At 50.1% G+C, this 14,906-nt stretch overlaps 1 long non-coding RNA gene across 1 annotated transcript in view; it reads right to left on the bottom strand.

The window, feature by feature from the left end:
- Nucleotides 1–9,215, bottom strand: part of LOC149857357 (uncharacterized) — a 29,763-nt gene extending 20,548 nt beyond the window's left edge. The window contains exon 1 of the long non-coding RNA XR_016444121.1: nt 4,053–9,215. This is a non-coding gene — a long non-coding RNA (uncharacterized LOC149857357). The remainder of the gene's footprint in view (nt 1–4,052) is intronic.
- Nucleotides 9,216–14,906: the final 5,691 nt, after the last annotated feature.

Genomic DNA, 14,906 nt, shown 5'->3' with positions numbered 1-14,906 from the left:
AGCAGCTCTGTGTTTGACATCCCGCTGTAAAATGTTTAGAGATTTACCCTCTTTTTTTCCCCACATGGAGCCACTCATGGGCTCTGGGGTTCAAAAGAGTTCTGCAATTGCCTGGAGCATGCACAGAGAAAAGCCTGGTTGTGTATTAATGAGGAAAAAATAATGGCATTGGGGCTCATAGTAGAGATGATATCTTTTATTAGACCAACAAGATTTTTGCAAAAATTGTCTTTAATTGCAAGCTTTTGGGTTGTGCCTGAAAGCTTCCAATTAAATACTTTAGTTTTGCGACAATCTTATTGGTCTAATAAAAGATTTCATTTATACTATGAGTCCTGATTGCTTTTTCCTCTAGACCACTATGGCTACAACCTGGATACCTGAAAAAATAATGGTGCCTTTAAATGTGCAGGACTGGGATAATGAAGGCAGGTCCTGTACAAGTCCCTCCACCCCAACCTTTCCATCTTTCCATGGCTTCATCCTGTCCCCTACAGCAGCCCCCTCTACCTTGAATCAGAAGTCATCAGGAAGTCCCATCTCCTCTGATTGCTGTTACTGAAGAAGGTTGCTAAGGATGAGGCACCTTCAGCTGCTTAAGTTTTGCCTCACAGTCCAGTTAGGATCCCTCTCCTGCTTTTGTGCTGTTTGACACTCCCTGTTATCTTAGGCTCCAAATAATAGGGAATAGGCAGGTGGTCAGATTTTTAGTACAAAACTTGATTTCTATCTGAGTACGAAATGGCAGCCAGTTCCCTGTGACAGTGCAAGCCAGTTGCATCAACCAGTGTGCAGGGGAAGATAACTCACTTGTCATTTCCATATACACTCACTGCAATTTGTGCAAGCAAATTCAGCTTTCAGGAACAGGTTAATTTTATTGGCTGGAGCCCCGGCTCCTAACCAACTGCCCACAGCCAATTTTTTCCAGCCAACCTGGTTGTTTTGTGTCAGCCTGTTAAGGCCAGTATACTTACACTGGGCACATCCTCTGAGATTCTTAACTAGGACTTTGGAACAACTGAATAGGAATTTGTCCTCATCACTTTTATCCCTGTTCTCACACCAGGCCCTGTGTATTGCTGAAACAGGATACAGGGAGTGCAGAAACAGCTGGGTGGACACCTATCAATACAAATATGATCACCAAAGCTCCCAGTTATATCCCTTCAGCACCTTGCTTATGGTGGCATGAATAGTGTGACACCACTCCAGTTCCAATGTCAGGCTAATTGTACCAGTTCATTCAGTGCCAGCAGGTGCCTGTACATGCATGCACTGCTAGTTCCTGCCTTGAGGATACTTCTTAGCTGTAAGCTGAGTTGTGTTCTGTTCACAGTCCCTCTAAGTGGCTTCTCTGTTTCATTCTGCTCAGAAGCAGCATGAGCTTGTTTCTGCTTGGCCTGTTGGGTGCAGGCTCTGCAGCTGGGCCCAGTGTGCCCGCAGGGTTGGGAGGCCAAGTGAAGTATTTCAGGTGTCTGCTATTCAGTGTCAGTGGTGCCATGAAAGGAGTATGGCTTTGGGAGCCCATGATTCCACAACAGCTTGACTTCATTCTTCTCCACATCAGGCCCAGTTAGTTTGGGTTTGCTCCTTCCCAGCCATGCAAGCCTGCTGGCTCAATGTTCCTAAGCCCAGTTACCTGAATTCTTCTGCTAACAAGGCATGATGCTGAGAGTAGACATGAAGCTATATATCACTTTTGACATCCGGTCAGGGAGAACAGACCCACCATCTAGTCATGAAAGGGCACTGTGTGTTGTACCTGTCACATCACAGACCTGGAGCCATGGATGCTAATAAGATGGACAGCAAGGTGACAGGCACAGAGAAGATGCCATAGGTACCGGCAGCTGTCTGTAGCTGAGGGAATCGCCTTTTGTCACTCTCCCACTTAGCACTGTAACATTTAAACGCACGAAGCCATGGAGCATTTCCTGTCACGACACCAGGGAAGAGCAAAATTATGGTAACTGCCAGAGTTTGTTTCCTAGAGAGATTCTCCCCCTGCTTGGCCCGAGGCTGGATTCAGCAACACTCCTTGGAAACACTCCCTGGAACCCTCCATGTTTCCCGTCCCACCCCCAGCATCTCTGCTTGCTGAATCCCAGTTGCAGACAGAGTGAGGCAGAGACAAAGGGAGCTGGGAAAGCCTCTGCTGTCCCTTTAAGCTGGCCCACGTCCTGAAGGCAGGACAATGGGTCCTTTGGAAAGAGGATGTCATGGCATCTTTTGGGGGCACTTTGATGTGCAGGGCTCAGAAAAGCGGGTTCCCAGTGAGTGGATAAAAAGGGCCTTTCTCTGTTTTCAACAGAGCTTCCATTAAAGCTAGACAGGGAGGTGGGGGAAGGGAAGAGAGAGTGTCCTTCCCTTTTAAAGTAATTAGTGGCTCTCAGGCCAGCATGAAAGACCTGGTTTAATTTACTGCAGGACTCTGCCGGCGCCTTGCTCCCAGGCTGAGTTCCAGCAGCCGCCAGACTCCATTGGATGATGTTCCTGCTCCCTGGAGGAGTGCCAAGGGAATTAAAGGGACACATTCACTCAGACAAAAGGGCCTGAGCCCTGAAAGAGTGAATGTGTTCAGCTCCTGTGGGAGTATGGGTGCTTAGAGTCTTGCAGGATTGGGCCCAGACTGCTCTCCAGTCTCCCCAGTGGGAAAGGAGAGCCAGGGAACGAGAAGGGGAGGAGGGTATAACAAGGCGGGAAATGGGTAGAGGGTGGAAGATAAGGGAAGCCGAGCAATGGGTGGAAGAGGAGTATTAGACCAGCCCTGGAGCCTCAGGATCCAGAGTTGGGTCAGAACCACTCCAAATCCTGGGGGTAGATTCAATTCAGCTCCATCTTTGCATAGCACTTAACTAAGCCAAGACCTAGAGACCAGGTGATGGCAGTAGTATAACTAGGAGTGGATGAGCAGGGTACCAGACCTGGGTTCAGACTTAGAGGGTGCATAAGAATGGCACCTGCTGTTACTTCTGCCAACCCAGCTGCTCCCACTGCCCCACACAACACCAAAGCCCAGGGCACAAAACATCCTAGTTACACATCTTAAAGGAAAGGGTCTTCACACCATGCCCTCTGGAGAGGCTGCCTCATCCCCATTGACAAGAGTGGGAAACTGAGGCAACTTACCTCAGTAGCTCCATGGTTTGGATGTAACTGTCTTACTAAGTCATTTGGGCTTCTCTGAGGGGAGGAGATTTGGTGTTGGGTCCCTAGGGGAGGGGATTTGAGGCTGGTGTCCCAGCTAGAGGGAGCGGCACAAGGAAAAGCTGGAAAATAAAGAAATGGCAGTTTGAGAGGTTTGCCGCTGAGAGCAGGGCAGGAGTGGAAACAGGGTCTGCAGGGCTGAGAAAGGGGCATAAACCAGGAGCACAAAGTGAAAGGAGAGGGCTGTGCTTTGGACAGGGAACCTGAGAAGAGGGAGTAGAAATGAGAGGCAGGGAGGCCAGGGCAGAGGGGGCTGTGGTGGGCTTTCAGTCTGTGCTCAGGAGCTCCCTGCAATGAAGCAAGTGTGGTGGGGTGGCTGGTGATCCTCCACCCCCTACGCAGCTTGGCAGAGGGTGCCACAGCCCTGTCAGAGCCTGGGCCCCATCCCCCTGAGTCAGCAGCAAGAATAAAAGGATGTTTCATCATTCCCGCCTGGAGATGTCACTGGCTTCCTGCCCCTGAGTGGTGATGGTAGAAGGTCAGAGGTGGTGCTGGGGGCAGGCACTCAAGGGCTGCTGGCTATTTGGGAGCGGCATCAGCTTCTGTGTAAACACAACCTTCCTTTAGGGATGTCTGGACTCCCTGATCAGCAGATCTGGAGAGTGTCAGCTCTCCCACCCCGGCGGGCTGGAAATGTAGGAATGCCAGGCAGTCTCTACCCTCCCAAGCCCCTTCCCAGGCAGAACCCCTTCCCTCTTCAGGTCCCTTCTTGGGCAGGAGACACTACCTTGCCAGATCAGCTGCCCTCTCAACCCTCCCCACCTCCCTTACCCCAGTTTCTTCCTGAGCAGAACCCCTCCCACCACCGTCTGGTCGGTTCATTCATGGAAGCCAGAACTTACCTGCTTGCCGAACCTCTCTTCATTGCCAGGAAACGTTTCTGATGTTGCAAACCCTGGTTCTGTGTCATCTCTGAGAGACTGTAAACCTCATTGTCCTCGCTGGAGGGTCATTGGAATAGCAAAGAGCCCCACAAGGTTTGCTGCAATGAGACTGGGGGAGGAGCTGGGGGGGAGGATGAAAGGGCCCTGCTGTCTGTCGACACTGAGCTTGTAGTGTGGGTATTCGCCAAAGTGCTTTTACTCCTTTCCCTTTCCTGTACCTCAGTTTCCCTGTCCCATAATGCACTCGGGGGACAGAAGTGTTAGTTCCGTGTGTTTGCACAGCTCTGGGTAACGCTCCGAAAGCAAATATTTCATGAGAGCATTGCATGTTTCTCACGTCTCTGTTGTTAGCTCTTTGCTAGTGGCCTACAGCAGGTGGGCCCCTGTCCCAGGGCAGAGACTGGACCATCAATTATCAGTTTACATCACCTCTGCTCCTAGCTCCCAGAAACCCCGCTGGAACCATTATCTAAGGCAAGCTGTGCTGACAGGCCCTCCCAAACGCCCGGCCCTGGAAGGCCAGCTTTTCCTAAGCTCTCAACCCTGATCCACAGTGCCTGGTTTACAGCAGGCCTTACCTCTCTATCTTTCAAGTGATGGATGGAGTGAGACCAAGATTTGATCTGGTTCCTTGCATCCTACTCTTGTCCACCAGCTGGGATGTTGTCTGGGCCCCCATCACCCAGCCCTGTTTTGGTTTTCTAATGAGCTGAATGGGGGGAATAAAGCCCAACTGTAAATCATGGTCAATGAGGTGTAGCTGAGGTCAGGGGAAGGTCAGAGGAATGGGCCCTGACCCTTACTTCTCTCAGGGCTGGTTCTGTATGTTTCCTTTAATACACAGGCAGGCAAAACATGGCTTGTGGGCTGGATCCCACCCAGCAAGCAATCCATCCAGCCCACGGGAACCCTTCACAAACCAAAAGAATTATCATGGGCCCTGGCCTTTGCTGCTCCTCTGCAAGCTGGTACCTCCATGCAGGACATGCAGCTTTGCTTGCTAAGCAATCAACTCCCCACACCCCAGCCTGGCATGAGAGACAGGAAGCCACTGCCTGGATGAGCTTGTGCCTGCTCACCCCATGGCTGTTCCCAGCCTCCCTACCAATGTGGAAATTTAGGTAAGGGCCCCACTGGGCCAAGGGCTAGGGACTCTTGTTGGGGGAAAGGGGGCTGGGAGTGTGGGGCACCGCTTGCTATGGGGCCAGGCCAGGCTGTAGGAGTGCAGGAGCCGGTGCTATGGGGTTGGGTTGGGTTGGGCTGGCTGCACACACTGCCACTACTTTTGGCTGTGGACTCAGGCTGGAGCTGCATGTTATGGGGCTGGATGGGTTGCTCCCGCTTGCTGCCTCCATGTGCGACTCTAGGGGCTCACACAACTCTAGGGACTCAGGGACTTCCCCTACCACATACATCCCAGACACATACCCACACCCTCCTACACACCCTGTCCCCCACCATATCCCCACCCTCCCACAGCCCCCACACACAGTCCCAACCCCCACCATACCCCCCACAGCCCCCACCCCAACCACACACCCTAGACTGACACCCACATACCCCACCCCCCAAAACACCCCCACCCTTCCCTGCACACACCCACATACCCCACCCAGCATAGCCACACCCCTACACACCCACTCACTCCTCAACCACACATCCCACATATATTCCCTTACCCCACACACACAATATACAAGATTAAGAGTCTATTTTGAGCTCTTATGCAATCACTTCTAGATACACTATGCAAACACACCTACATCAGGACAAAATATTTTTAAAAATACAATTAAAATATGTTATAGAATATGATTTAATGTTTAGTGTATTTGGGGGGTTTTCTGGCTCCACGGTGGCAACCCCCACTCCCAAAAGGAGTACTTCCAGGGCCAGGCGAGGGACTTCAGGAGGCAGAAGTTAGGGGCAGGACTTCTGTTCCCAACATGGTGATGAGGGGTGGGGCACCTGTCAAGGGGCAGGGCTACCCCCGCGGCCCTCAACAACCTGCCAAAACTGATGCAGTCTTGTCTCACCCTAAGGCAGAAGAAAAGGGGAATGGTGGGTTCATAAGCAGAGCCCTCAAGTCTTTGGCATGTGGGTGTTCAGGGAGGTAAGGGCTGGTACAGCAGGATGGACTGCAGAAAAGGAATAGGGTGGTGTTGGCAGAGCTAGTGGGAGGAGGGCAGGACAGAGGGGTGCTGGCAGAGCTGGGTGGGAGACACCCACAGTGCACCTGTTGACACTCACTCACACTCCAGCCAGTTGCATCAACATCTCCATTTCCCCGAATGCCAAATTCACACCCCTGTTTCAAAGTGCAGCCTGTTTTCCCCTCTCACGGAGGGCAGAACTCCGCAAGGGGAATGAATGAAGGCTGAAATTCCATTGGCTCAGTTAATGATCAAATCTCTAGTCACTCTTGGCCTTGTGAACTTGTTAGCTGCTACTGTTATTAACCCCTTGCATCCCGACTGCAGCACATGCTTCCAAGCTGCAGCTCTGCTGTGCTGCAGCTCCTCAGATGGGTGTGAAACCTAAGGGTGCCTGGTATCCTCCCATGGATTTGGGAAGGGGTTAACCCTACAGAACTGAACTGAAACAGAGACCTTTGGTATCTACTGCAGGAACCCAGGCTTATTAGCTCCTCTGCCATCAAATCTATCTTCCCCCTCCTCGTTCCGCCCTGAGATCTCATGGGCCCCTGGCTCTCCCATGGGCTTCTGGCAGTGGCAGCCACTGCCAGATTTAGGCGTCAGCCACGGGACCTGCTGCACAGTGTCCTTATCTTCTAAATAGTGCATCCCTGTGCTGAGTGGGGGAATGGCGGGTGCTGGGCTGTGAGTTTTAAACTGCTTTTTGTATCATGTGCAGCATTGGGCTAGTGTCAGTTCGAGCAGCCTCAAGGCTGTTCCAACTTGCTCTCTGCTTCCCTTGCCTCCTAGTGGGGCTCAGAAGGTAAAGAAAGTTCTGGTGCACCCCCTTTCTACTCCTCTTCTGCCGCATCCCTTCCACGCCTAACCCCAGCCCTATATTGCTGGTTAGAGCAGAGAGCTCTTCTCAGAGCTCTGGGCCAGTGTGGGAGCATCTTTACACAGGACTATGCCCCAGAAGGCTTACATGCCATTATACCACCAGACAGCATGCAAAGGGCCTTAGTGGAACAGAGAATCAGACTCAACTTCCCAAGAGACTGAAAAGCTGGCAGGGGGGCAAGGAGCTGGGGGTAAGATGGGCCACACACTGAGCTTCAGTGAAACACAGGAGCCAAACTGGAATGAAGGGGAGCCATCACCTGCCCATGCATGTGCATAACTCTCACTGTCTCTTGGCCCAGACATGAAGCCCATTTACCACAGTACAGTTTAAGTTGGTTTTGTACCTTCTGGGGCAGCTGCCTGCAGTAGGTGCTGTTACAGTGCCTCACCGCTGGATGGTGGGGGAGTAAACTTGCTTGTTTGTCCTGGGGTACCACAGGATGGCAGCAAACAGATGACTTGTCTACTACAGTGGTGTAACTTTCATATTGTAGATTTACTGCATTTTTCCTGGGGTAATTGTTTATTGGATGAGAATGACACCTTTGCAGGAATTTACAATGATGTAAAGAAGGCTGATGGCGTTGCTGTACATATATCATGTGTCCAAGTCCTTTGTCTCTTTCCCTGTTAATGGCTGGGTGTTGCCCTGGGAGTGGTACATTCAGTGCATTCACACAGGTCCTCGAGCTCCAAGCTGTGGAGCCTGTGGGCAACCCTTAAGGGAACCCTTTGAGTTTAGCTCAGTGAGTCCCTTATCTTAGAAATCCCAGCAGAGCCAATCTACCTGTCTGGAGTTCCAGGCTGTCTCTCCTGGATAGGTTTGTACTGCTCTCTAGCAGCGAGCTCATCTGCTCAAGGTCTCCCTGGGAGCATTGGAAAACTAGAGCTTGTTCTCTAGCTTGCCCTTGCCCTCGGCATTGCTGGCTTCCTGAAAGCACCAACCAAATTAGATTCCTCTCTGTGAGGAAAGTGTCTGAATCACTGGTGCTGACCCCATTAGGAGGAAACGTCCGTTATCGATTCCTCTCTCCCATCCCAGGATGGATACTACAACACTCTGTGCTTTGTTTCCTGAAGGCTGCCCTCATTCAGCGGATGTGAAGTAATGAGCTAGCCCTGCTCCCAGGCACCCTCTCGCTGAGCTACACACAGAGCCCGTGTGTGTGGCCGTGTGGTGCTGACAATGGAATTTTCTCTCCTTCTGTTCCAAGTTTTGCCCTTTGGAAAGGGGCCCCTGACACCAGCAGGATGGACACAGAAAACCTGCTGGAGGGGCAAAGCTGTGAGCTGTGCAGATGCCTGCAGATCCCACCAGTCCCTTGTCCTGTATGGGCTCCAAGTCAGCCTTGCGATGGGAGCTGGGGGTCTGTGGGAAGGGGAAGTGGTGGCGGGTCTGGTGGGGAGGGAGTGGCTGACAACTGGTTAGCAGGAGAATGGGAAGAAGAGAGAGAGAGGAAAATGAGACCCAGAATTGAACTGATACCTGTTTTTGGGAGCAAGGAATAAGCTTGAGGTGGGCCCCTGAGAACAGCACCCCCATTTCTCAGACCCTGGTAGAAGGTATGAGGCTGAAGTTGGTTGCTTATTCCCAGGTTCTTATTCCTGGTTCCCTATTCCTTATTCCAAGTTCCTTATTACTTATTTCTGGTTATCAGTTCCTTTTTCAAAGCTAACCTAGACCCAATAAAAGCTTGTTATTAATGAATTACACCTCCTAAAGAGAGAGAAATTCATAAACTATGCATATGTACTATTTAATATGTAAAATAATATCCCACATCAAGTACAGAGCCTTAAATGAAGGTCAGATTCAGATGAGATTATGGGGCAAAAAACTTCTTGGGCCACCCCAAATTTACTGTCGATGCCACTGGGGGAGTGTCCCAAAGAACGCTGACCACAGTCCTGCCCAGCCCAAAGCATGATTTGGCCGTGCCAGGCTGCCAAATAACAGCCCCCATGCCCACTATACTAAGTATAATGGCTTGAATAAGAAACTGGCTTTTGGGCTGGGATTATGGCTAGAAATAATGCTTGGGCCACTCATCAGAATATCTCTGTGCCACCAGGGAACTCTACTGGACACATCTCATCAGAGTCTTGGCCGGCCCAAAGCACGGTTTGGCTGTGCCAGGCTGCCAGATGACACCACCCTTGCCACCGTGCTAAGAATGTGAACCTGAATAAGGAACTGGATTTTGGGCTGGGATTATATCCAGAAATTCTTCTTGGGCCACCCCATGCCATGCCTCAGTGGCACAGGGGGACTCTGCTGGACATCTCTGATCAGAGACTCGCCTGGCCCAATGCGTGTTTGGCCGTGCCAGGCTGCCAATAGATAGCACCCCAGCTGCTGTGCTAAATACATAGACCGAAATAAGGAACTGTAAACTGGGCTGGGATTATACCCAGAAATTCTCCTCGGGCCACCCCAGACCACATCTCTGTGCCATTGGGGAATTCTCCTGGACATCTCTGACCAGAGACTTGCCTGGCCCAAAGCATCATTTGGCTGTGCCAGGCTGCCAAAGGGGTGGACACGGGATGACACAATCAGAGCATGATACTGACTAGCTCAGACTTTTCTTGTCAATCTCAATTTCCTCTAACAGAGACCACACTGGCCAGAGACACTCTGTGTCTTGTATGGAAGCAGAAGACCCTCTGGGTGTGAGCTCAAAGAGCCCTTCTTGCCCAACAGGACATGGGAGGGGAGGGAGGGGAGTGTCCCATGTTTAGGAGGCCAAGTGGGTTCTGGCACTGCTCAGAGAACAGATCTCACTGAGTCAATGGCAGCCTGGCCATGGACTTCAAAGGGAGCGGGCCTTTGATAGCCCCGGGAAGCGGTGTTCCCATTTCTCTGACCACAGTAGTCTCCCCAGCCTGTGCCAGGACTCCCCCAACAATCCCAACAGTCTCCCAGCTCCTAGCCCTGGACTTGAACTTCAATCACAACTCTCCTCCTGAGCATGGATCTGTACCACTGAGAGATCCAAGGCTTTGCTGAAGGCACTTAACCATGGCTGAAATTACTGCTCATGGGAAGTCAGAATATCCCTTCTCTGGGAAGGTCCAAATTCTAGGGAAATGTTCACTAATTTTGGAATGAAATAGAGACATTTTGAAATTTGTGGTGGAAGGGAAAATATAAAATATATTTTGATATGTTTTGTTTGAAAAGACTGTAAAGCCAAATTCCGCCCAAACCCCCAAAGCTTTAAGGGTCCTAAATTTGTGGTGGCTTTGACAACTTCCTAGCTCTTAGCCCTGCCTAGGAGGCCTTAGGACTGTGGCTGGATCTTGGGAGTTGGTCCTCACAAAGTTTTCACAACTGCCAAGTTCCTGGATTGGTAGCAGGCAGCCTGGAAACTGTGGGACCTGATTGAGGCAGGTTGTTCCCAGGGACATTGGAAACCCTCAGGTTTCAACTCTGAGGCAGTCTGCCAGGTAGGCTGGTATGGAGCCAGGCTGGTCAGCTGGCTTGAAACCTGGCACATTTCTGATGGAAATCATGTTCTGAAACCTGCCTGTGCACCAAAACGGACACATTCCCACAAAGCTTCAGTGGAATCCTCTTTCACTGGAAAATTCCCAACCAGATTTATTGCAAATTATGCTGTTCGCAGAAACTGCATGAATTGGAGGAATTTAGAAAGGCGAGAGGGGTCACCACTGGGTTTCCTACACACCATCCTCAATCCCTACTTTACACACCAAAGCCCCTGTAGATGGTGGAGAAATACTGAACCCAGGCAGGTCCTCCCAAACGACTCCAAGGTGGCAATGTCCAGGGAGGTTTAGAAAGCCTGAGACATCACAATTCCAGTTTGTTCTGTTCCATCACCTCAGGATTGAAAGGAACTAAAGAGCTAAACAGCTCAGTTCAGTAGGCAGCACACATAACTGATCCTTAATGTCAGCGGGTACTGTCTCCTCTTACTGCTTTACCACCTAAATGGGCACCTGCTTGTTGTTCTTCCTGCTGCAGGCTATTAGGTGATGTGACGGGCTATCTGGTAATATCTGGCCCAGTGGTTTTGAAGGGGTAAAAGATGATTGGAGGGCTTGGGATTCCCTTTCCTCACCAATCAGAGCCCAGAGACTCACCCTCCATGTCCCCTGATTGGCTCTTTGGGTCACCTGGAGGGGGATAAAAAGGGCAGCACAGCTGACTCAGGGTAGACTAGCAAGGGACCACAAGGAAGGAGTTTGAAAATGCAAACAAGAGCTGGCCCAGGAGCAGTTGCCCCAGAAGAACCTGAAGGAGCGGGACATGCAGGCAGCAGTTGGACCCTCAGCAGCGTGGCATGCAGCCGGCAGGAGAGGCCCCCGCTGGGCTCCAGGATCCCTTACGAGAGGCTGCAGCCAGAAGGAGAGGTTCCCCTGCTCCAGCAAGCAGCTGAGCAGTGACCTGAGAAGTTCCCAGCTCTGCTTCCAGCTCCTTCAGCAAGAGGGCTGGAAGGTTAATGTAAAGCAGGGACTCCTGGAAGGTCAAAACCCCTAGTAGCTGAGTATAGCCCCAAAGTGGTGGCTGTGTGGTTAGGACTTTTGCCTACCATGTGGGCAATCTGAGTTCAAGTTCCAGCTGGGCCAAGTAGGGGTGAGTGATGTAACAGGGAGAAATTCTTGTTGCAGTGGAATGGGGTCACTGTGTTTTCCCTCTTTCCCACCTCCAGGTACCTAGGCCCTATATTTCTTGTTATTTGACATTTTGTATTTTATGCATTTTATATTTTGCCAACCAGTATTGTTTGTTCTGCTGTTTGAGTTTTATATTTTGTTAACCCTGCCTTTTGTCAACTGGATGAATATGTCTACGATTGTAAGTCTCTAACCTTTGCTGTATCCTGCCCCCTTCGGGTGTTGTAGTGTCCCCTATACCCCCTGGTTTATGCTGGTTATGTTCCCACTACTGTTTGCTCATTAAAAGGTATATGGTTAAGTCCCAATTGGTGATCTGGCTCTGCTCTATAGGGGAAGGAGGATCCCTACACCTCCCACAGCGCTTGTGCGCCTGCTCTGATCCCTTCAGTTGGAGAGGGGGTACATCTTGGAGTATTGCCGAGGTTACACTTATTAGAAAAGAGGGTGACACAGTGTACATAAGCAACAAGATACAGCAGTGATTAGAGAAGATGGATTGAATTGCTCTGAAACCAACAAAGTACTTAAAAATACCCATTGTTACTCAGCTGCACCTAGTGCACTTGTCTTCATGAATGTGGTGTGGTACCCACATATTCGGTTATGCTGTCAGCACAGAAAACAGACATGAAGTTGACAAAAGAGAAACCTAAGTGTTCTGACTGCACGGTTGCTACTGAGCTGCCGCAACAGGGAAACATGTGGTTTCATGACATTGTCAAGATAATAAAACACCTGTGCTGCAGTGTGCTGAAAACCACAAAACCGTGTCAAAAGGTGAGCAGCTCACCCAATGAGGCAGCAGCTCAGGGTGGCTCACTGAACAAAGAAGCTGCTCAAGGCAGCTTGACAAAATTTTAACCACAACAGGATACAGCAGCTACAATATGAACCTGGCTGAACAGTGCATCCAAAGGTCTGCTAACCACAGGTGGGTAGCCACTTAGCCAATCATAGTAAAGGTTAATCCAAATTTGGTTCTAAATTCTGCTTGAATGAGAATAAATTTGGGATGAAATTTGAGCAAAAGGTGCAGATCTTCAGGTTCCCATAGAAGCATACTGCTGGGGGAACAGATGACTTAAGCAGCTTAGCAGGTGCTGCAGAACCAACGGCTTAGCTGATCTGCTCCAGGCATCATCTGTAAGGGTGTATTTAACAATTGCACATAAGAGGTAACAAGGCTTGAACATGCTATATTGGTTTTTGTGAGTATACTCTTAAGTTATTCTTTCTCTCTTAAATAAAACAAAGCTTGCCTTAGAGATCTGTGTATCTACTTTAAGTAACTCATCTACTCAACCCCAATTACAGGTACAACAGGTGGTGTGGATGATCTCAAGAAATTATGTGGCATCTAGCCATGAAACTCCAATGGATTTTTTGTGCACAGTCTCTGAATTTCCAAGCGCTCCCTGCCACCGTACTGACTTCAAAGCCATTTTGTTCTTTGAGCTGCTACAACATATTACAGAAACACACACACTGTGTTCTCTTTCATGGAGACTTGCTGCAGTTTTTCCTTGATCCCAGTGAGGAATTATTTGAGACCAGAAATGCACATTTTTTTTCATTGGAAATGGAAACATTCCAAGAACACTGATTAGAAGCAGGGGAGAAGGAGACTGAAACCATGTTTCCTAGCCACATCCACATTCCTCTGAGGGTTATCTGAATGACAGGAAAAAAAATTGGGATATTGCTAGGTGTTCAAAAATCATGAAGCTCCCCAGAACTATAAGATGGATTTAAAAAACACCTGGAGATTTTTATATTATTTCCTTTCAGGTTTTGAGTCTTTAGGAGTCATTCAAACCACATTTTCAAGCTCTGTAAAAAAGGCCCTTCTCACCTAGTCATGTGCCTCCAGGAGCTGACACAGTCTAATAAAAGATATCACATTTATCCAAACAACCAACTCATAGAGTTGGAAAAATTCTTCTTTGCAAGCTTTCAGGTATAAATGCCCTTCGTCAGGCTGAGGAAGCATCTGCATTTGGTGTCTTCCTGGATGGAATGAATAGTAAAGAAGCCAGAGGCTGGTATGCATGCAGGAAAGCCAGTCAGTGAAGATTAAACTGAGAGGCAGTTGGGTGACAGGTTGGGGGAGGTGGCAGGGAGAAAGTAGAATGAATGTAGGTGGTAAATAGTGGCGAGGTACCTGGGGAATTAGATGTCAGGAAGCCTATAATTCTAACATTATAAAAGCCTTTGTCTGTCCCTAATGCTTTATTTACATTCTGACTGGTTGCCTCGGCAGCCTATCATAGTGCTCTGGACAGATAGAGACACATGGCAGAGTGCCACATGACAGCAGGGACTGAGGGGCTGGAGCAGGGGGGCCCTGCTTCTTGGAGGCAGAGGGGGATGATGGTGACCGAAGCACCGCCATGACGCAGGAGACAGAGCGGGTGGGGGGTGACACCAGCGGTGCTGGCCTTGCTCCCCCTCTCCCCACACCTCCTTGGAGCCAATGGCCAGAGTGCTCCCCCCTCCCCCAACAGCCGGCAGGGAAGAGGGGAAGGAGGAGAGCAGGAAGGGGAGGAGGGGTTACTAGTGGCTGTATCCCACCACAGCATCGGCTGTCACTACTGCCACAACCACCACCTCAGTCACAGGCCCCAACCCAAAGCAGTGGGGGGGAGGTGGGGAGCGGCCATGGCACCACTCTCAGCCCAAAGCGACGGGGGGAGGGAGGGCTGGGGGGGAACAGCTGTGGCCCCAGCCCCGGCCCGAAGTGGCCGGGGAGATGCGGGGAGTGGCTGCATCCCCAGCCCTAGCCCGAGGCAGCCAGACGCAGCCCTCTGTCCCCCTCCCCTGTCATTTTTGATGGGTAGTTTGCTAGTGTGTCATAAACCCGATGTCTATATTTAGTCCACGATTTTTTGTATGCAGCAGGTTGATGAAGTGAAGTGTGTAGGCTTGTCTGTGAAAGGTGTTTTTTAAATTCCCTTTGAGGATTAGAACTAAGAGATTGGAGAGAGAATGGTTTTCTTATGAGAAGTGTGCACATGCAGGTAATCGGGTATTCTTATCTGGTAGATTTCTGATGTGCATTCAGTCTGGTGCGCAGTTTTTTGGTCTCTCGTATGTATTTTCCATCAGGGCATTTGGTGCATTGAAGCTG

Source organism: Crocodylus siamensis, chromosome 9 (assembly GCF_052110815.1).
Source record: "Crocodylus siamensis isolate JL-2025a chromosome 9, ASM5211081v1, whole genome shotgun sequence".
Taxonomy (NCBI): Eukaryota; Metazoa; Chordata; order Crocodylia; family Crocodylidae; genus Crocodylus; species Crocodylus siamensis.
Note: the sequence above shows the minus strand (reverse complement) of the source record. Positions and strands in the feature narration are given on the sequence as shown.